Raw genomic sequence first — 21,080 nt, 5'->3', positions numbered from 1 at the left:
AGGCAGCAGTGCTAACCACTGTGCCACCGTGCCGCCCACAAAGACTTTATTTCAAAGGGAATGAATTATAAAGGTACGGAGCTTTTGCCAAAGCTATACAAGGCACTAGTTAGATTGTAGCTGGAATACTGTAAACAGTTTTAGGCCCCTTATCTAAGGAAAGATGTACTGCCATTGAAGGCAGTCCAAAGAAGCTTCACCAGGCTGATACCGGGTATGGAAGGACTGTCTTCCGAGGAGAAATTGGGTAGATTGGTGTGCTCGTTGGAATATGGAGGAATGAGAGGTGATCTTATTGAAACACAAGATTCTTAGAGGACTTGACAAGATAGGTGCAGAAAGATTGTTTCCCCTTGTAAGAGATTCTAGGACCAGAGGGCTTAAACTTGGAATAAAGGCAGAGATGATGAGGAATTTCTTCTCTCAGAGTGTTGCGAATTTGTGGATTTCTTGACTGTAGAATGCTGTTGAGGCTGGGTCATTACATATATTCAAGGCTAACATAGGCAGATTTTAACTGTTAGGGAATCGAGGGTTATGGGGAAAAAAGCAGGAGTGTGGAGTTAAGGATTATCACATCTGGTATGAATGGCAGAACAGATTTGTTGGTCTGAATGGTCTACATTTATTCCTATGTGCTATGGTCCCTGACTCTCCCCACCTTTCTGTCTCTAACCCTTTTGTGCCATGCACCTCTCTCCCCTCAACTCTCTAGTCTGTACCCCCAGCTCTCTACTCTGTCTCTGTCCTCTTATTTTTCATTTTCCTGCTCTCTGTTTTTTCTCTCTTTCCTTTCTTCGCTCCTCTATTTCTTCCCTCTTAGCCTGTCTCTCTCCTACTCTCACTCTCTCTCTCCCTCCCTGCCCTTTGTATTTCCTGCTGTTTTCACCTACAGCACAATTTGAAAATACTGCATTTCTACAAAAGCTTGGAGGTAGTGAGGACCGCAGATGCTGGAAAGTCAGAATCGATAAAATGTGGAGCTGGAAAAAAGCACAGCAGGGCAAGCAGCATCAGAAGAGCAGAGGAGTCGACATTTCAGGTGGCACCCTTAATGAGTCCCCATGAACAGTTCTGCCCAAAAAGTTAACTCTCCTACACCTCTGATACTGTTTGTTCCAGCTCCACATTTCTATAAAAGCAGTTGACTTCCTTTATAGTGTTACTTTTGTTTTATTTCTCTGCAATGTGCCAGTGAGCCTAAGTGTCCCTCCATTAACTAATTGCAAGGATCATACATCTCTTTGTTTTATACATCAGTCATTTCAGTTTTCAGAATGTGTTTGTGGCACAGTGGGTATAAGCAGCTGCTACCAGACAGAACTTGTTCTTAAAATCCATAAATTTCACAGCACAATCCAACTGCATAAAATTACTTTTTTAAAGCTATCTATAAATACCATATTTCAGCAAAGTGATTCACGCCCACAGACATATGTGATTGTAATGTGTGTTAAGGCACTTTCTCATTGTACTGTGCATTGTAATTGAGAAGTCAGGATCCTACATCCAACTGTTTCCATTACTGGGTAGAAGTTCTCCAAGAATGTTTACCGATACTAACTCGTCTTTGGATTCCACTGAAACACTCTTCAGAACGTGGGTGGCACGGTGGCACAGTGGTTAGCACTGCTGCCTCACAGCGCCAGAGACCCGGGTTCAATTCCTGCCTCAGGTGACTGACAGTGTGGAGTTTGCACGTTCTCCTCGTGTCTGTGTGGGTTTCCTCCGGGTGCTCCAGTTTCTTCCCACAGTCCAAAGATATGCAGGTCAGATGAATTGGCTATGCTAAATTGTCCGTAGTGTTAGGTGAGGGGTACGGGTGGGTTGCGCTTCGGCGGGTCGGTGTGGACTTGTTGGGCCGAAGGGCCTGTTTCCACACTGTAAAAAGTAATCTAAACTCACTATAAAGTGGTGTTGCAGCTTAACCCAGGATATAAAGCTTGTGTGGTGCAGGGATTCTTTATAAAGAGAGAAGGAAATACAAGGCACAAGGAAATCCCACAGGTATTCAGAAAGAATGAGCTATCAGCACCACTAGAGTGTTGGGAGGAGGAAATTGGGTAAACTTTCACTTGATGTGATAGAGCAAAGTAGATGATACAAGAGTCAGCAGCTCGTTTTGTATGTGTGTGTGTGTCTCTCTCTCTCTCCCTCTATCTGTCCATTTTCTAATTTCTGTTGTAGTTTGCCGACCTGCTATTATCCAATTTACACCAATGCAGAAAGTTATAATCTACCTCAAGTGTGCTGGGTGATGTATTTTGAACATGGGATGATCAAGGGGGGAAGTTGAATGGATATTGACCATACAAATACTGATAAAATAAGGAGGGAAGCAACAGAAATAAAGGAGAGATAAGAGGATGATTGACAGAGGGTATATTTCCTCAGAAGAGAAGAGCATATTTAGGGACCATCTAGTTCTGATACCGATCAACAAGGGAGTTGGAAGGCAGGAAGATGGAGATACAGCCATGTTCTGACCAGCAATACTCTTGCTGTAGGTAGAGTAGGATTGATGGGCCAATTGGCCTGCACCTATTTCTTATGATTAAATAAGATCGTCACCAAGAAATCAAATAGGGAATTCGGACTAAACTTCTTCAACCAAAGAGTGGTGAGAATGGAACTTGCTACAAGAGGAAGTGGTTGTAATAAATACTACAGATACAATTAAGGGAAGCTAAACAAGTATATGATGTGAATAAATAGTAATGATGGTAGACTTGTATAAGAAAGATGGGAGTAGTTGATTTGGAGCACATCACTGACATTGACTGGTTGGGTTGAATGAATTGTTTATCCTACATAACTTGAATAATTGCATTTGGACTGCAGCACTTCAATATGGCAGCTCACTCTCAAGGGTAGCTAGGGCCAGGCAATAAATGTTAGCCAGCCAGTAATGCCCATGTCCCACAAATGAATAAACTTAAAAGAAAATGTTCAGGTCCTTTTGAACCTGATTTTCCAGACTTTCACTAGTACTGGGGGATTTTGTTTTGGTAATGGACATGGACAACAGATTTCGTATTGAAATTATTGAAAGAAAATCTCAAAGATTGGTCTAGTTTTCTTACAGTAAATGATAAAGAAACTGAGTGAATTGCATCAGTGAAATCAGCACACATCTTGAATGCAGTACTTGTAATAGGTCGAGGTCAACGTGAGGATGTGATTTATTTGCAGGAAATGAAGCAAAGGCAATTCAATTTGTTCTTTTTTCATATGGTACTGGATTTTCTTTAGCTACAACTTCAGGGTAGTATTCTTTATAGAGCATAAAATGTTCACTTTACCTCCCAGTTAGGTATGGACAAAGAACAGCAGCAAACTAACATAATTAAGACATTGCTAGTCTCAAAATACTGAAGCTATCGATTAAGAGCAGATTAAAATTGCAAACCCAGGCATTAGACTAGAATTTGCTAGATCAGGGAATCAAGCAGCATCTGCTCTGTAAGCTATAACAAAATTCTTTTTTTCGCTCAAAATTGTTGAAAATGCAAGCTCGTAACAAGCATTAACCAATCAGATATCAGAATTGAGAAATAAACACTGGGAGGACTGATGAGGAAGGAGTATTGGTCATCTAACACAATATCTCCTGATATAGCTCAGGGTCATTCATTGTTTATAATGCTCCTGTGAAGTGCTTTGGGGTTTTCATAGAATTTCTACAGTGTGGAAGCAGACCATTTGGCACAACAAGTCCACACTGACACCCTCTGAAGAGTATCCAACCCATTCCCCTTTCCTATCCTATTACTCTACATTTCCCCTGACTAATGCCTACACATCCCTGAACACTATGGGCAATTTAGTATGGCCAGTTCACCTACCATCTTCCTTATGTTAAAAATGCTGTGGTAATTATTGCATGATGTGAATAAGTGAATGTAAAATTCAGGAAGGAAAATATAGAGAAGGAAAGAAAAATTAGATTAAAAGAGAAAGGAGGAGAAGCACAAACATGAAAAGCAACCTAAAAGAAAGATTGATTTTAGTATGAGTGAAATTCTGCTTTTGTAATTGTTAATTTGCAGTGCTAGACATAGATTGGCAGTCATTAGCACTTAGGGGGTACTCATTGCTATAATTTTTCATATTCTCCTTCATTTAAGGGAGCTGTTGGTATACTGATAATGTCACTGGACTAGAATTCTGTATCCTCGGCTGTTTAATCTGGGGACACGGTTTTGAATCCCACTACAGATGATGGTTGAAACTTGAGCTCAAAATCTGAAATGAAAAGCCATCCTAATGGTCATCGCATAACCAATCTGGTTTACTAACATTCTTCAGAGAAGGAAATTTGTTGACCTTGACTGATCTGGCATAGATGCAGTTCCAGACTTGATTCTTGACTGCCATTTAAAATGCCCTATTGAGCCACTAGGTTGTATCATACTGCTATGATGCCTAAACCTAAGGACTGAAACCGGATTGCCACCTGGCAGTGATCTAGGCATAGAAGCAGCAATGTCAAATGCAGCCATGTCGATCCTGCAAAACCTACTTTCCAATATCCAGGGCCTGGGCCAATATTGGGAGAGCTGTACTGCAGACCAAACAAGCGACAGATTGACATAGTCATACACACAGAGTCATGTCTTACAGACAATATCCCAGACACCACCCTCATTATCTCCTCTGAGTTTGTTCTGTCACACAGGCAGGACAGCTCGGTAGTGTACAGTTGAGATGGAGTTGCCATGGGAGTCCTCAACATTGATTCTGGGTTCCATGAGGTCTGCTGTTCCCCTGCTATCAGTCTTCCCCCATCCCCCTTTAAGGTGAGGAATCAGCAATCCCTCCATATTGAACACTTGGAGGATGCACTGAGGATAGCAAAACCACGTAATAAATTCCAGTTTGGAGACTTCAATGTCCATCACCAAGAGTAGCTCCTAATGGACACATGTACTAAACTAGATCTGCAGCAAGTGGCGAGGGAATCAAGAACAAGGAGAAGTATGCTTGTCCCAGTCTTCACCAATCTATCTCTCGCAGATGCATCTGTTTATAAAAGGTTGAGGTGATCACCACACATTCATTGTGGAGACGAAGCCCCACCTTCACATTAGTGCTATCGCACTAGATGAGACAGATATTCAAACAGATCTAGCAACACAAAACTAGACATCCACTGTAGCCACCAGAGGCAGAATTATATTCAACTATAATTTGTAACCCCATGACCAAGCTATTCTCCATTTTACCATTTCTATCAAGGGATTAGCCAGCAGCACCTCATCGATGTCCAGTTTAGAGCTGCTAAATCTTTTCTAAATTTATCCCATTGAATGTAATGAGGAGATAGTTAAATTCTCTCATGTTGGAGATGGTCATTGTCTTGCACTAGTGTGGCATGAATGTTACCACTTCTCAGCCCAGACAGATGTTATTCAGGTCTTGCTGCTTCATAATCTGAAATATCATGAATGGTGCTGAACATTGTGCAATCAACAGTGAACGTCCTGATCCTGACTTGGGGGTGCAGGGGTCACTGATTAAGCAGCTGAAGAGTGCTGGGTTTAGGATACCTCCTTGAGGAGCTCCTGCAGGGATGTCCCGGAACTGAGATGTTTGATCCCAATAAACACAATTATCTTCTTTTGCGTTATGTATGACTCTAACTAGTTTTCCTTCAGATTACCATTGACTCCAATTTTACTAAGATTCCCTTGATGCTACATTCAGTCAGAATCTGCCTGTGGTAATTTACCAGGCCAGCTTTTAAAATTCAATTTTACAGCTTGCTAGATAGATGCTACTGTTGTGGATGTACTGGAACAACTACGCTAGAGATATGGTCAGTTCTGGAGAACAAGTATTCCATACAGTTGCTCAAATGTTGTCAGGGCATATAGCCTTTGCAGAATCAAGTGCCTTCAGCAGTTTCCTGATTTCAAATGGAGTAAGTTGAATTGGCTAATCTGACATCTATGATGCTATGAAATGGTTGGCTTTGGGCTAATAAGTGACGACGAGCATTTGTGCCTCACGAGTGCCAAGCATTAACCATCTCCAACAACTGTCTCCTCTCTCAATATTCAACAGCATTACCATTGTTGAATACTCCAGCATCAAGACTCTGGTAGTTGCCATTGGCCAAAAACCAAATTGGACAAGCCCATATAAAATTTGTGGCTACAAGAACAGGTTAACATTACAAACTCATCTCTTGACTTCGCAAAGTCTGTCCAGCATTTCCAAGGCATAAGTTAGAAGTTTGTTTGAATGCTAAACACTTGCCATGATGATTACAGCTTCAACAACGCTGAAGATTGTGCCATCCAAGACAAACTAGCCTACATGATTGGCACCAATCCATCACTGGCTTGGCACCACTCTCTCCATCACTGACACACTGTGACAATAGTTTGTATCATCGACAAGGTGCACTGCAGCAACTCGCCAAGGTTCCTCAATGTTACCATCCAAACCCACAAACCCGACCACCCATCAGAATAAAAGCAGTAGATTAATGGAAACACTGCTATCTGGGTAGGTTCCCCTCCAATCCACAAACTAGTCTGATTTGGATTTATATTGCTATCCCTTCACTGTTGCTGGATCAAAACCCTGAAACTCAACCCAAATAGCACCATGATTATACATTGACGAAAGCATATCAAATTGACTCTCATCACCTTTAGAATGGACAACAAATGTTGGCTTTTGAGAGATGCTCACATTCCATATACAAATTTTAAAAAATTCTATTCTACTTTGAGTTGAAAAAAAACTTTTCATCTTTCAGTTTTTCAGACTGGAGGCCTATGACCAGTGGAGTGCCACAAGGATCGGTACTACTTTTCGTCATTTATATAAATGATTTGGATGTGAGTGTAAGAAGTATGGTTGGTAAGTTTGACACCAAAATTGGAGGTGTAGTGGACAGCGAGGAAGGTTGCCTCAGATTACAATGGGATCTTGACCAGATGGGCCGATGAACTGAAGAGTCGCAGGTGGAGTTTAATCTAGTTAATTGCGAGGTGCTGCATTTTGGGAAAACAAATCTTAGCAGGACTTATACACTTAATGGTAAGGTCCGAGGGAGTGTTGCTGAACAAAGAGACCTTGGAGTGCAGGTTTATAGCTCTTTAAAAGTAGAGTAGCAGGTAGATAGGGTAGTGAAGAAGGCGTTTGGTATGCTTTCCTTCATTGGTCAGAATATTAAGTACAGGAGTTGAGATGTCATGTTGCGGTGTACAGGACATTGGTTAGGCCACATTTGGAATATTGGGTGCAATTCTGGTCTTCCTATCGGAGGGATGTTGTGAAAATTGAAAGGGTTCAGAAAAGAATCACAAGGATGTTGTCAGGGTTGGAAGATTTGAGCTATAGGGAGAGGTTGAATAGGCTGGGGCAGTTTTCCCTGGAGTGTTGGAGGTTGAAGGGTGACCTTATAGAAGTTTGTAAACTCATGAGGGACTTCAATAAGATAAACAGACAAAGTCTTTGGTGTGGGGGAGTTCAGAACTAGAGGGCATAGGTAGGATGAGAGAGGGAAGATATAAAAGAGACCTAAGGGGCAACTTTTTCACACAGAGGGTGGTATATGTATGGAATGAGCTGCCAGAGGAAGGGGTGGAGGCTAGTGCAACTGCAACACTTAAAAGGTATCTGGATGGGTATATGAATAGGAAGGGTTTAGAGGGAAATGGGCCAGGCGGTGGTAGGTAAGACTAGAATGGGTTGGGATATTAGGTCAGCATGGACGAGTTGGACCGCAGGGTCTGTTTCCATACTGTACATCTCTATGAGTCTATGACCCATGCCCATTTCCATCTCATTTCGTCTACTGCTGAAACCTGTCCTTGTTACCTTTATATTTATGGCTTGCTGCTCATCTTCCATCCTACTGAAAAGTCATACAGCTGGAAACAGACCCTTTGGTCCAACTAGTCCATGCCGATCATGTTCCTAAGCTAAACCAGTTCCACCTGCCTGCATTTGGCCTATATCCTTCCAAATCTTTCCCATTCGTGTACTTATTCAAATTTATATTAGACTTTGCAACTGTACCTGCATCTGCCACTTTCGCTGGCAGTTCATTCCACATACTAACCACTTTCTCTGTAAAACAAAAAGCTGCCCCTCTTGTCCTTTCTTAATCTTTATCCTCTCACCTTAAGAATATGCCTCCTAGTTTTGAACTGCCCCACCTTAAGGAAAAGACCTTGGCTATTCACCTTATCTTTGCCCCTCATGATCTATAAACCTCAATAAAGTCACCTCTCAACCTCCTACATTCCAGTGAAAAAAGTCCCAGTCTATCCAGCCTTCAGGTCTGGCTGCATCCTGGTAAATCTTTTCTGAACACACTCCAGTTTAATAATATCCTTCGTATAACAGGGCACCCAAAACTGCACACAGTATTCCAGAAGAGGCCTCACTAATGTCCTATACAACCTCAACATGACATCCCAACTCCTATACTCAAAGGTCTGAGCAACGAAGGCAAGCATACTAAATGTCTTCTTAACATCCTATCTACCTGTGATGCATGTTTCAAGGAATTATCTACCTGAACTCCTAGGTCCCCCTGTTCTACAACACTACCCAGGGCTCTACCATAAATTGTATAATTCCTGTCCTTGTTTCTTTTAACAAACTGTAATACCTTGCATTTATCCCAATTGAACTCCATCTGTTACTCCTCAGCCCATTGACCCAATTGATCAAGATCTCTTTGTAATCTTAGATAACCTTCTTTACTGTCCGCTATACTACCAATTTTGGTGTCATCCGCAAACGTACTAACCATCCTCCTATATTCTCATCTGAATCATTTATATAAATGACAAATAAAAGTGGACCCAATACCAATCCCAGTAGAACACCGCTGGTCAAATGCTTCCAGTCCGAGAAACACCTTCCACCACCATCTTCTGTCTGCTACTGTAAAGCTAAGTATCGTATTCAATTGGCAAGCTCACCCTGAAACCTATGTGATCTAACTTAACTCATCAGTCTACCATGTATAACCTTATCAAAGGCTTTACTAAAGTTCAAGTAAACAATGTCTAGTTGTCTGACCACATCAAGTTTTTTGGTTACTTCCTCAAAGAATTCAATCAAGTTTGTGAGACACGATTTCCATTGCACAAAAGCCATGCTGACTATCCCTAATCGTGCCTTGCCTTTCCAAATGCATGTAAATCCTATCTTTCGGAATCATCTCCAACAACTTACTCACCATCGATATAAGACTCGCAGGTCTGTAGTTCACAGGCTTCTCCTTGCAGCCTTTCTTAATTAAAGGCACAAAATTAGCCACCATCGAGCCCTTCAGCACCTCACTTGTGGTTATAGATGACACAAGTATTCCTGCTAGGGACCCTGCAATTTCCTCCCTAACTTCCAATATCATCCTTGGATACACTTGGTCAGGTCCTGGAGATTTATCCACCTTTATGTTTTCTAAGATCTCCAACACTACTACTTCTGTAATGTGGACTGTTTTCAAAACATTAATATTTATTTCCCTGAGTTCTCTAACCTCCATTTTGTTCTCTCCAGTATAATACTGATGCCAAATATTAATTTAATATCTCTCCCATCTCCTGAGGTTCAGGACAAAGACAACCTTGTTGATTTTTAAGGGGCCCTACTCTCTCTCTAGTTGCTCTTTTTCTCTTAATGTACTTGTAGAATCTCTTCGGATTATCCTTAACCTTACCTCTCAAGGCTTTCTAATATCCCATCTTTGCCTTCCTGATTTCCCTTTTAAGAATGCTTCTTTACATTCTTCAAGATATTCATTTGACCCCAGTTATCTAGTTGTGCGTTTGTCCTTGATTAGAACCTCTATACCTTTATTCATCCATTGTTCCCTAATCTTCCAGCCTTAGCTTTCACTCTATCGAGAACATAATGCTTCTGAACTCTCGTTGTCACGCTTTTGAAAGTTTACAACTTGTCAGTCATTCCTTTACCCGTGAACAGCCTACTCCATTCAGTTTTTAAAAGTTCTTGTTTCATAACAGTAAATTTGCCTTACTTCAGTTAAGAGCGTTATCTTTTATGGAAGGCTTATCCTTTTGCATAACTATTTTAAAACACATAGAATTATGATCACTAATCCCAAAGCTTTCCCCAATTAACCCTTCAGTCATTTGCCCTGCCTTATTTCCAAATGAGGTCAAGTTTTGCTCCTTCTCTAATAGGAACATTTGCATATCGCTAAAGAAAATTTTCTTGAACACATTTAACAAATTTCTCACCATCCAGACATTAACACTATCGCAGTCCTGGTCAATATTTGGAAAGTTAAAATCTCAATATTTGCTCGTCAATTTCCCTCTGACTTCTGGGGGGCTTACAGTACAATCCCATCAAGGTAATCATGCCTTTCTTATTTCTAATGTTAACCCTTATATTTTCACTGGACGATCCGTCAGAAGTGTCCTCTCTAATTACAGTAATGTTTTCCTTAATCAAAAACACCACCCCCCTTCCTCTCTCGCGTCCCACCCTATCCTTTCTATAGCATTTAAAATCCAGAACTTTGAGCTACCAGCCCTGTCCTTCACTTAGCCTCCAACTTTCTGCAATAATGTATCCAAACTCTATTTCCCATATCCCAACATATACCAGTTTCTGATCCCCCATCACCTCTGTCTGTCTATTTGGCAATGCCAAATGCTCATCCTTGTTTTGAAATCCCTCCATGATGCTGCCCTCCACATCTCTTTAACCTTTTTCAGTCCAACAACAATCTTCTCAAAATTCTACACTTTTTCCGTTCTGGCCTCGTCAGTATTTCTGATTTTAATGACTCCATTATTTCGAACTGTGCCTTCAGGTACTTAAGCGGAAACTCTGTAATTCCTTTCCTTCTGACACTCTGTTCTCTTCTATTAACTATCTCCATTTCTCTTTGACCACTCTTTTTGCTATTTGTTGTAATACTTTCTCATGTGGAATGATGTCAGAATTTATTTAATAATGCTACTGTGTAATATCTCATATTTAAAGTACTGCAGGGATTACATAAATGCAACTTGTTGGTCATTAAGTGGAAGCCCCAAGATGTGTTCTTTTAAAATGGCATCCATGAACTGTGCAAAAGCAAAGAACTAATTATAGAAAATGGCATGATATTCACATTCAGTGTCAGAAAACAAGCAAATCAAATTTACTTTTTAATGTTTACTTTTGAACATTGGAAAGGTTTCTTCAGTTCCTGTTTTTACGAGTTCTATTCAGTAACCTTTTTATTAATTTTCTCCACAAAGTCTTCTGCATTTTTGTGCATCCGATTTTTTTTCTTCGCATTGATTTTCTCCACGTTTTAATGTTTAAAGGAACGCTTCAGAAAGATGAAGTGGTTTTCATTTGGCAAAATAAATTACTTTAAGAGCCTTTCACTATAAGCAAGCCTTTAATATCTTCCAGGTTATGCAAGTTATATTCATGTCTTTTCCAAAGGTAGTTGAGGAAGGTAGAGGGGTTTTTGGCATTCTAAGGATAACAAGTTCTCAGATCTATAGAAAATATTTGGAGGTCAAATAGATGGAGTAGGAATTGCAGCAATAGCAGTCTGATGATGCCATTTACTGCTTGGAATATCGCATTCTACTGAGCTTTCGTACTCCGCAGTGCACCAAGCATGTGATGCTGAATATGCTTGGGCAATGTATTGATTCTAGACTGGTTGTTTCCCCAGGAGAATGATTGATAGATAGAGATCCCCATGTGCAGCATATTCTGGTGCACTCACAATGGACACCAAGTTAGGTGGCATCACAAATAATGTAGATTCAAGCAGAAAGTTGTAAATAGACATTGATCGATTAAGGGAGTGGACAAAACTGAGGGTCTTCGTAGCGAAATGCGAGGTCATCTGGCTTGGACCTAAGAGAGTTCAAAGTATGTTCTAAACAGTGAGTGTGAGAATATTGGTGTGTCTTATATTTAATTTCTGATAAAGACAAACAATATTGTAGGCAGAAACAAAAACAGAAATTGCTGTAAAGGCTGAGCAGGTGTGGCATCACCTCTGGAGAGAAATCAGGTCGAGTGACCTTCCCTCAGAACTGGTGACTTGGGTTCAGGTACAAAATTCTTTTGAAGTTTGCAACACATATAGGCAGGGTGCTTAAAAAGGCATTTAGAACCCTTCCCTCCCTTGCTCAGTCCTCTGAGTATAAGAATTGGGACATCATGTTGAGGTTGTACAGGATGTTGGTGAGGCCTCTTCTGGAGCACTGTGTCCAGTTCTGGGCACCCAGTTATAGGAAGGATATTATTAAAGTGGAAAGGGTTTAGAAGAGATTTGCCAGGATGTTGCTGGGTGTGGAAGGTTTGAGTCATAAAGAAAGGCTGGATAGGCTGTGACTTCTTTCACTGGAGTGTAGGAGGTTGAGAGACAACTTTATAGAAGTTTATAAAATAATGCGGAGTATAGGTAGAGTTAATGCTAGTTGTTTTTTCCCTAGGATCGGGGATTTCAAGACTAGGTAGCACACTTTTAAGGTGAGAGGAGAGAGATTCAAGACATGGGGGTGAATCTTTTACACCGTGGGTGATTTGTGTGTGCAATGAACTTTCTGAGGAAGTTGTGGATTTGGGTACAATTACAGCGTTTAAAAAACTCTTAGTGTGTGAATAGGAAAGGTTTGGAGGAATATGGGCTAGGATCAGGCAGGTGGGACTAGTTTAGTTTGGAATTATGTTCAGCATGGACTAATTGGACCAAAGTGTCTGTGTCCGTGCTATAAGACTCTATGACTCTACATTATTGTCTCTATTTGTATGAATTCTTTAATAGGCAAAGGACAGATCCTGCAGGAAGCTAGGAACTGACAAACATCAGAGATATTTGGAAATCCAACTGAGAAAATCACTAAGAGAAGCAGCTAGATGCAATGAATTAGTAAGAAATCTAATCACCGAATGATGCCATGTAGGCATCATTTTAGCCCAGCATATTGTTTTGTTAGATTCAACCACTGCTTTGCTCTTTCCCCAAAGCTTTTTTCTTTCCTTCAAATATTTATTCAGTTCTCTTTTGAATGTTACTATTTACTATTTTGTCCTGTCCCCTCTGGCTCTTTTAGGAGAAAGTGAGGACTGCAGATGCTGGAGATCAGTGTCGAGAGTGTGGTGCTGGAAAAGCACAGCAGGTCAGGCAGCATCCGAGGAGGAGAAGAATTGATGTTTCGGGCAAGAGCCCTTCATCAGGAATGAGGCTGAGGCTCTGGCTTTTTTGTCAATCCCCTACATTCTGCATTGTCTATCTAGCATGACTGGGAGAATGCAGAGAGGCCATTCAGAACAGAATAAGCTGTGAGGAGAAGTAGGAGGAAGGGGGCAATAGTCTAGATGGCATTTTTTTGCTTAGATTAAACATGAAGGACTGCTTCAAATTAGATACCAATAAGTGCACCCCAATTTCCTTACTCCCTGTAGTCTTTACCTTCCCTATGTCGCTGACAATCACATTGCTGTCTTGGGCATGTTGAAATACAAAGGCAACAAAATAAACAAGCTAAATGAAATCTAAAGGACAATCATGCCATATTGCATTGAAACTTAAACATTTTTTTTTGCCTGCCTTAATGCTCCTGTGTCATACTGCCCTGTTGGCTGCAGCATGGATGCTGGGAGACTGAGAGGGAGCCGTCAAGTTATTGTGGTCTCAGAATGCCCAGTTTCATCGACATCATTCCAGCATTAGTGGTCGGTGGAAATGCTGATATTTTATCATCACTTAAGCAGTTTAAAATGTGCAGTTAATAGATCTAGCAATAAAGCAAAGCTTTGGCTGAGACAACACTATAGCTCTTCCAATTTTGTCCGTGTTTTCTTGAGGTCGACCAAGTTGTGGTTGTGCTCCTACTCCCCTTCCAGAATCAGTTTTAGTTTTAATTTTTCTGTCGCAGTTGCTGGGTTTAGAAGCTGCAGAACACCTCCCACTGTTACTCTCTCTCTTTCTCTCTCAGAGTTTTCTCTTGATGTTTTTCCACATGGAGTGGAGAATTGCCTGTGAGACAATCTAGTTTACTAAATTTGCATTTGCCGAGGATGTGTTTATGGAATGTTACTGTATTGGAACATTTACTGTTTAGTAGTTAAGTAATCCATTATTCGCTTAAGTTTTCCAGTAAAGTTATTTCTTTTGTTGTATTTTAACTAAAGTATATGAATAAAGTGTGTTTTGCTTCAAGACTGGTAGTTTGACCAATTGAATTGCATCTAAAATAGGAAAAAGTTAGAGTCTAGGCTACCTTCTTAATATATTTTGAGTGGGTTTGGTCTGGTTCACAACAGCTGGCAGAACAATAAGTTGGAACTCTTGTTCAATTTTCCCATTCTGCCAAGTTGTCACTTTCCCATTAGACCATTGGAAAGAAAATTGTTCACTTACAAGCTTCTTAATGGCTAATTTGAGAGAGACACAGATAATTGATCTGTCTGCTAGCGGACAAAGCCAAATGATGCAGCTATATGATCATTCATGTGACATGCTGGAGAATGGCAGAAAACAGGATTGAACACGGAGAAATCTAAAGTCAGTAGGTGCAGACCAAACTCCATCAAGACCATCTCCAGGGGAACACTGCTGAGCACATTCTTGATAGACCTGCTAATATTGCATCTTACAAGTTACCAGCATCCTGATGTCATGTCCCAGAGTAGCCCAGCTATAACAAGAACCAGGTGACAGTCCAGACTTTTTTAAAATCAAAACACATTCAAGCAGTCACGCTTGTTTGTCCTGATAGAAGTCATTCATTTAGCTCTTTAGTTTATTAATGTATAGACAGTTTATATTTGTATATACATTTTGTGCACGGTGGCACAGTGGTTAGCACTGCTGCTTCACAGCGCCAGAGACCCGGGTTCAATTCCCGCCTCAGGCAATTGACTGTGTGGAGTTTGCACATTCTCCCCGTGTCTGCGTGGGTTTCCACCGGGTGCTCCGGTTTCCTCCCACAGTCCAAAGATGTGCAGGTCAGGTGAATTAGCCATGCTAAATTGCCTGTAGTGTTAGGTGAAGGGGTAAATGTAGAGGTGTATGGGTGGGTTGCGCTTCGGCAGGTCGGTGTGGACTTGTTGGGCCGAAGTGCCTGTTTCCACACTGTAAGTAATCTAATCTACTAGGACTGGCTTCACAATTCCATACTAGAATTCATCATTAAATTGCAGGAACCTAATATATAAATAGATTGTGTCAAAAATATGAAAATCTTTCATAAAGATCCAATATAATGTATTGATTGACTAAGCGTGAGGTAAAAGGGGTACACAAAAACATGAACAGCAACTGATTACGTGGAAAGTGCCCAACCAATTATTTCAGACATTGAATTAAACTCCGATAGTGAACCTCAAGCAGAATTTCAAAATGAGATTGTTTTCCTGTGTTTTGGTTTTGCTGCTTTTTATTTTTGGTAATGGGCAGCAAGTGACAATTGGGTGCTTTGGAGCAGCTTATATTTACTTTTGGATATTTTTCTGTCATGCATAAATCAGCACTTTAATTCAGTGGGAGTTATGGGAAAAGGATCTTGGTCCACTGGGATTCCATGTTTTATCTCAGCTGAGTTTGTTTTGCAACTCCATAATCCAATTGCGTAGCATCCCAATGGAAAGCACTCTTCTCCTCAACATGCTTCTAATTTACTTTTTAAATTTTCCAACTCCTCTTTATGTCTTCTCTCCATCAACCATTGTTTCCTGGCCAAGTTGACCTCTACTGCTCTTGCACACAATGGAATTTTATCCGGTTTGCAGAATTTTGTAATAACATCTATAAAACTTATAGACATGTGCCACAGTCTTGCGAGCAGACAACTGCCTTCTTTAACTTCATCCTTGATCTCCACAGACATCTCCATTAGCTTTCTAAGCAACTAGGTTAAAACCTTTCTGTTGTATCCTTTGCTTTTGATCCTTTGATTCAGTGTTTGCTTTTAGAGTAATCCTTTTTCGTTTCCTTAAAATACACCTCCTAAAACAAAATCTTTCAACACGGTGGCTCAGTGGTTAGCACTGCTGCCTCACAGCACCAGGGTCCTGGGTTCGATTTCCGCCTGTCTGTCTGGAGTTTGCACATTCTCCCCGTGTCTGCGTGGGTTTCCTCCGGGTGCTCCGGTTTCCTCCCACAATCTAAAGATATGCAGGTCAGGTGAATTAGCCATGCCAAATTGTCCATAGTGCCAGGTGTGTTAGTCAGGGGTTAATAGAGGGTAGGGGAATGGGTTTGGGTGGGTTTCTCTTTGGAGGGGCGGTGTGGACTTGTTGGGCTGAAGGGCCTGTTTCCACACTGTAGAGAATCTAATCAACCAGCAAATTAAATGAGGAGAAATGACATAAAGCTGGCTTGTTTTCCCTGGAATATGGAAGATTAAGAAGTGTCTTGATTGAGATCTTTAGGATTTTGGAGTGAACTGGTTAGGTAAGTTGGGAGAAACCTTGTCTGCTCACAGGGGAATCTTGGGAATGTCAGGAAACATTTCTTCACTCAAAGGGCCATAGAAGTATGGAACTTTCCCACAAAAAGCAGTAAATCCTAGTGCATTAATCATTTTAAATCTGTGATTAATAGAGTTTTGCTGGCAAAGGATATTAAGAGGTATGGAGCCAAGGCAGGAGAATGGAGCTAAGCATTTGAGAAGATCTCATTGGATGGTAGCAAGGGGCTGAATGATCTATTCTTGTCTTTCTGCTAAGAGTTCCAAAGCAGTTCAACATGTCGCTAGCCTTCCCATGTATGTGTCATTTGGGTGATGCCTTGGCCGTGCTTGTGAACTTATTTTCAAAAACTACACTATATTTGGAAAAGTCCTGTTGGGGTGGAGCCGAACTTTGCGCCTGCACGCTATCCATTGCAGCAAGTTGCATTTAGCCATCATGTAACAATATGTTGTTTAAGAATGCACAATAGGCTGTGTGCTTTTTAGCAAAGCTAATTCCCTGTTTCATAAGAAACCTCAATAGGTATCATTCTTGGTAGTGAACAAGGAATGGACTTTGAGCTCATAAGTGAGTGCAGGATTCTGATAGGTGAACTCTGAATTCTTAAACTTAACCCCTTCATGGAATTTTATGGCATGTGATAGGTATGAGCTCACTACCATCTCACTTTGTCATTAGCAACAATAGACCAGTCTGCTTTTCTCATAAGCCTTGAAACTGTTTTATTTTAGAGGTCTGTCTTTAGGAGTGAAAATTACGATGAAAGTGAGGTTGAAAGTACCTTCAGTGAATAAGGTGAGTGTGTACCTCATGGTAAACTGTTAAAATGCGTAAATAAGAGTATCAGGAGGTCAGCTGTTTAAGGCTGTGCAAGCCACATGGGCCAGAGAGATAACAGTTTTAATCTAATTCGTACTTTAGCTGATCCCAAATGGGATGGTGTTTAGTGGAGAGTAAGGGGAAATGCATGAGGGAAGCAGCAGCAAGTTTAAGTGTAGGGATCTCTCCATCTTGGTCTACTAGTGTAGAGAAACATACAGTTTACAGGTCTAACAATAAGAGATTCTTGTCTTGAACAAGCAGTTTATTGCATGTTGACAACCAGTTACAAGTCACATTGTTGTGACAGAAATTTTTATAGAGGCAATAAGTTAGATCTTATTCCTTCCTTACTCCCTAATCCTAAACTGTTTTGCACACAAGCCCATATGGCATCATCATCATCATAATAGATGGTGCATTGGATATTCTCAGTCAGTTTCATATCCATATCCAGTATATCCATCCTTTCATATCCATTAACAGGATACCCATAGTCCTAGGAAAACTGAAGTTGGTGCGAATTGGAAGGGAGGCACTTTCTGCTGGTTGGAGTTGCACCTGGCTCAAAGGAAGATGCTTGTGGTTGTGGGTGGTCAGTTGTCTCAGCTCTAGAGCACTTCTGCAGGACTGCATCAGAGTAGCATCCTGCACCTAACCATCTTAAGCTGTTTCATCTTCCCTCCATCATTAGGTTTGCTGCTGATTGTACAATGTACAGCACTGTTTGCAATTTCTCAAATATTGAAGCAGCCCATATCCGAATGCAGCAAGACCAAGACAATATCAGGGTTCGGCCTGACAAGTGGTAAATAACATTTGCACCAAATAAATGTGAAACAATGGCCAAAAGTAGAGAATCTAACCATTGCCCCTTGACATTTAATGCATTACAGCTTAGCGTTAAGTTCGAATAACCCTAGTGAGTTTGACCCTCCTATGTAAATTGCACCCAAGTCTCTTTCCCCTACTAGCAAAATGGAATCTGCTGGAAATGGAGGGCAGCACTTCTGCATCTATGTCCCACTGCTATTTTTAAAGGACCGTGGAATCTTCTTACTTCTGTGAAAATCCACTTTCAGTTCCTGGTACACTGCACAACAATCACGTATTATTCATTTGTTCTTTAAAACTGATTTAGGTAAAATTTTGAGTGCGCTGCAGTGCATCAGAAGATCAAGTAAATGGAACATTGATTGATAGATATGGATGTTTTAGCAACAGAGTTCAGTGCCAAATGCAATTAACTGTTGCACTGACCACCCTATGTGTCAGTGATTTTGTTAAAAATACCTAATATCAAGGGAGTTTTAGCTCTGATTGCTGTTACCAAAGTTTGCAATTACTTACAGTGCAGAGTACAGTCCTTTTTTTCAAGAACTTGCATTTATGTAGTGCCTTGTTTAACCTTATGATACCCTGAGGACTCTACTACCAGTGAAGTACCTTTGAAATGTAGTCATTGCTGTAATGTGGGAAACGTGGCAGTCAATTTACTCCCAGTGTCATGTCACAAACATCAACATCATATTGACCAGATAATTTGCTTACATAATGCTGTTTGATGGGGAGATCGCCACTCTTCTAAATGTTGCTCTTTGATCTTTCACATCTACCCCTCAGGGAATATGGGCTTGATGTAATCCACAAGATGGCATGTCTAGAAGTTCAGAACTCCCTCAGTACTGTCGCGGAACATTAGCCTAGATTTTGTGCTCAAGCCTTTAAGTGGTCCTTAAACTCACAAGTTTCTGTCTCACAGGTGAGAGTGCTACCACTCAATTGGAGCTGAAACCATAATACTGCACTAGCAAATAGCAACGCAGAATGCTGCCGTGAATGTAGGTGAATAATCCTGGAGGAGTGCTGATGGAAACTATCTTTAGCTTTATCCCATGAGGTGGAAGTGGATAACAGCAACTTGTGCCCATGAATTTGAACTTGACTAGGATCTGATTGCTTGTCCCATTTAGACTGTGTATGCCCTAGATAGAATTGAAATGTGGTGAAATGCTGAGAGGTATCACACAATGATACAACAGACTGTCTTGAGCTTTTGTATAGCTAATACTGATCTGATAATTACACACAGAAGAAATTTTGCTAATCTGACTTGAATACATTGCCCTCCCTGGATGAATGAAGAGACATCTACTTACATCTCTGAATTGGGTGGTTTATTGAGTTACAAACAGATCAACATCACTGGGAAGCAGGCAGGGGAAATGAGGTTTAAAAGAAGTCAAAAGATAGATATTGTCTATTTTACACTGTTGTTGCTATATCCCCACCTTTCCCTGTTTTTTAAAATTAATTCCACTGCAATGTTTAGTACATGCTGCAGGTCAATTGTTCAATGATAGGCTGTAGATCTGACAATGTGCAGTGTGTCTGGTTCTACAACATCTGACCCCACTGTCTTTTATCCAAAGGACTGCATTTTGACACTTTAATGAACTTGTCACTTGTCTGTCACTGAAAGTAGTTTGACAGGAATCCTGAATGGTTAATTCCTTCTTCTGTCAATTAGAGGCAATGGTGTGTCATTCATCATATTTAAAGTAGTGCAGGTATTGCAGACTATACACAGTTTCATCGCAAGACAGACTATATGTAGCACATGTTCCCTATAATTATTCTGCTATAGAGCAGTACAGAGTGTATGTGCGTGTGAGTTGGTATGTGTAGTCAATCTCTTTCCATTGCCACAATGCTTGCTTGCTAATACATGGAAAAAAACACTGTCTCTAGTGTTTCATTATTACAGTATTTCTATTGTTATCAAGCGGCTTGATCCATTAGTGGCCTATTAATTATTAAAGCTAGGGTTTTGCCTTGTCAGTGCTTGAGTTGTCTTTAAGTGACAATTCACAGAATATTCATTGACTTTCTCTTCATGTAATGCTGAAACCATGAGATTTGCAATTGTTAGACCCTAAACATTAAGCACATGCCACCAATCTAATTGGAAATTCTTGTGCAATGTTCATCAAATGGTCTACATTTGCGAGATGCCTTAACAAGTTGTGGCACTAATACCTGACTGGTTAGTTTGCCAAGATCTTGCACTGCAGTGGTCAGTCCACTACTGTTTACTTGGTTCAGTGTTGGTCATCAAACCACAATGAGTTTATGTGTGAAATAGCAAGAGTGGGTCAGTTGACTACATGACTAGAGAGTGGTGCAAAATCATGCCATTGATGGTCATTTAATCCCCATATCAGCTAAGGTTGTTTAACAAGGCCTACTTTCTTGCTTAGTCCCATGCTTGATGCAGAGTGTTGCCTGTTACTTTTATAACCGGGACCCTCTGTGTTACAGCATTCTATAGTCTGTCTGTTTCCATTTAAATGCTGTGTTCTGTTCATCCTGCCAAAGTGGACAACCTCACATTTCAAAATTATATTCCATCTGCTAAAGTTTTGCTTCGTCATCTATTACTTTATGAACTCTTTGTATCCTCCTCAAATGTTCCTTGCCTACTATCTTTGTATGACTGAAAAAAAGTTTAGTTTCAGTCAATCTCTTCCTCCAAATTATGAATGTAGACCTTTAATCATTGGGGCCAGCTCTGTTGGTTGTGGGATTCCACTACTTGCAGTTTGTCAAATTGAAAATGACCCACTCAAACCAATTTTCTGTTTCCTGTTGGTTAGCTAATCCTCTATATGCAATACTATATCATTCCCAATACTATGAGCTGTTATCTTGTGCACTATTTTTTGATGTGACATCTGACTGGCTGGCTTTTGGAAAACCCTTTATCCAACCTCTTTGTTATACCCTCAAGGAGCTGTAATAAATTTGTCAAACGCAATTTT

At 40.6% G+C, this 21,080-nt stretch overlaps 1 long non-coding RNA gene across 6 annotated transcripts in view; it reads left to right on the top strand.

Annotated features, from left to right (window-relative positions):
- LOC140487849 (uncharacterized) overlaps positions 1-21,080 on the top strand; it is a 160,195-nt gene that overhangs the window by 31,272 nt on the left and 107,843 nt on the right. For 2 of the 6 annotated variants that reach the window (XR_011962952.1, XR_011962953.1), the window contains one exon: positions 6,770-6,869. The exons of 3 other annotated variants lie outside the window; for them this stretch is intronic. This is a non-coding gene — a long non-coding RNA (uncharacterized lncRNA). Of the gene's footprint in view, positions 1-6,769; positions 6,870-13,076; positions 14,186-21,080 lie in introns of those variants that run through there. One more of the 6 variants, XR_011962956.1, reaches the window with a different exon arrangement.

The sequence above is a fragment of the Chiloscyllium punctatum genome, chromosome 17 (assembly GCF_047496795.1).
Source record: "Chiloscyllium punctatum isolate Juve2018m chromosome 17, sChiPun1.3, whole genome shotgun sequence".
Classification (NCBI taxonomy): Eukaryota; Metazoa; Chordata; class Chondrichthyes; order Orectolobiformes; family Hemiscylliidae; genus Chiloscyllium; species Chiloscyllium punctatum.
Note: the sequence above shows the minus strand (reverse complement) of the source record. Positions and strands in the feature narration are given on the sequence as shown.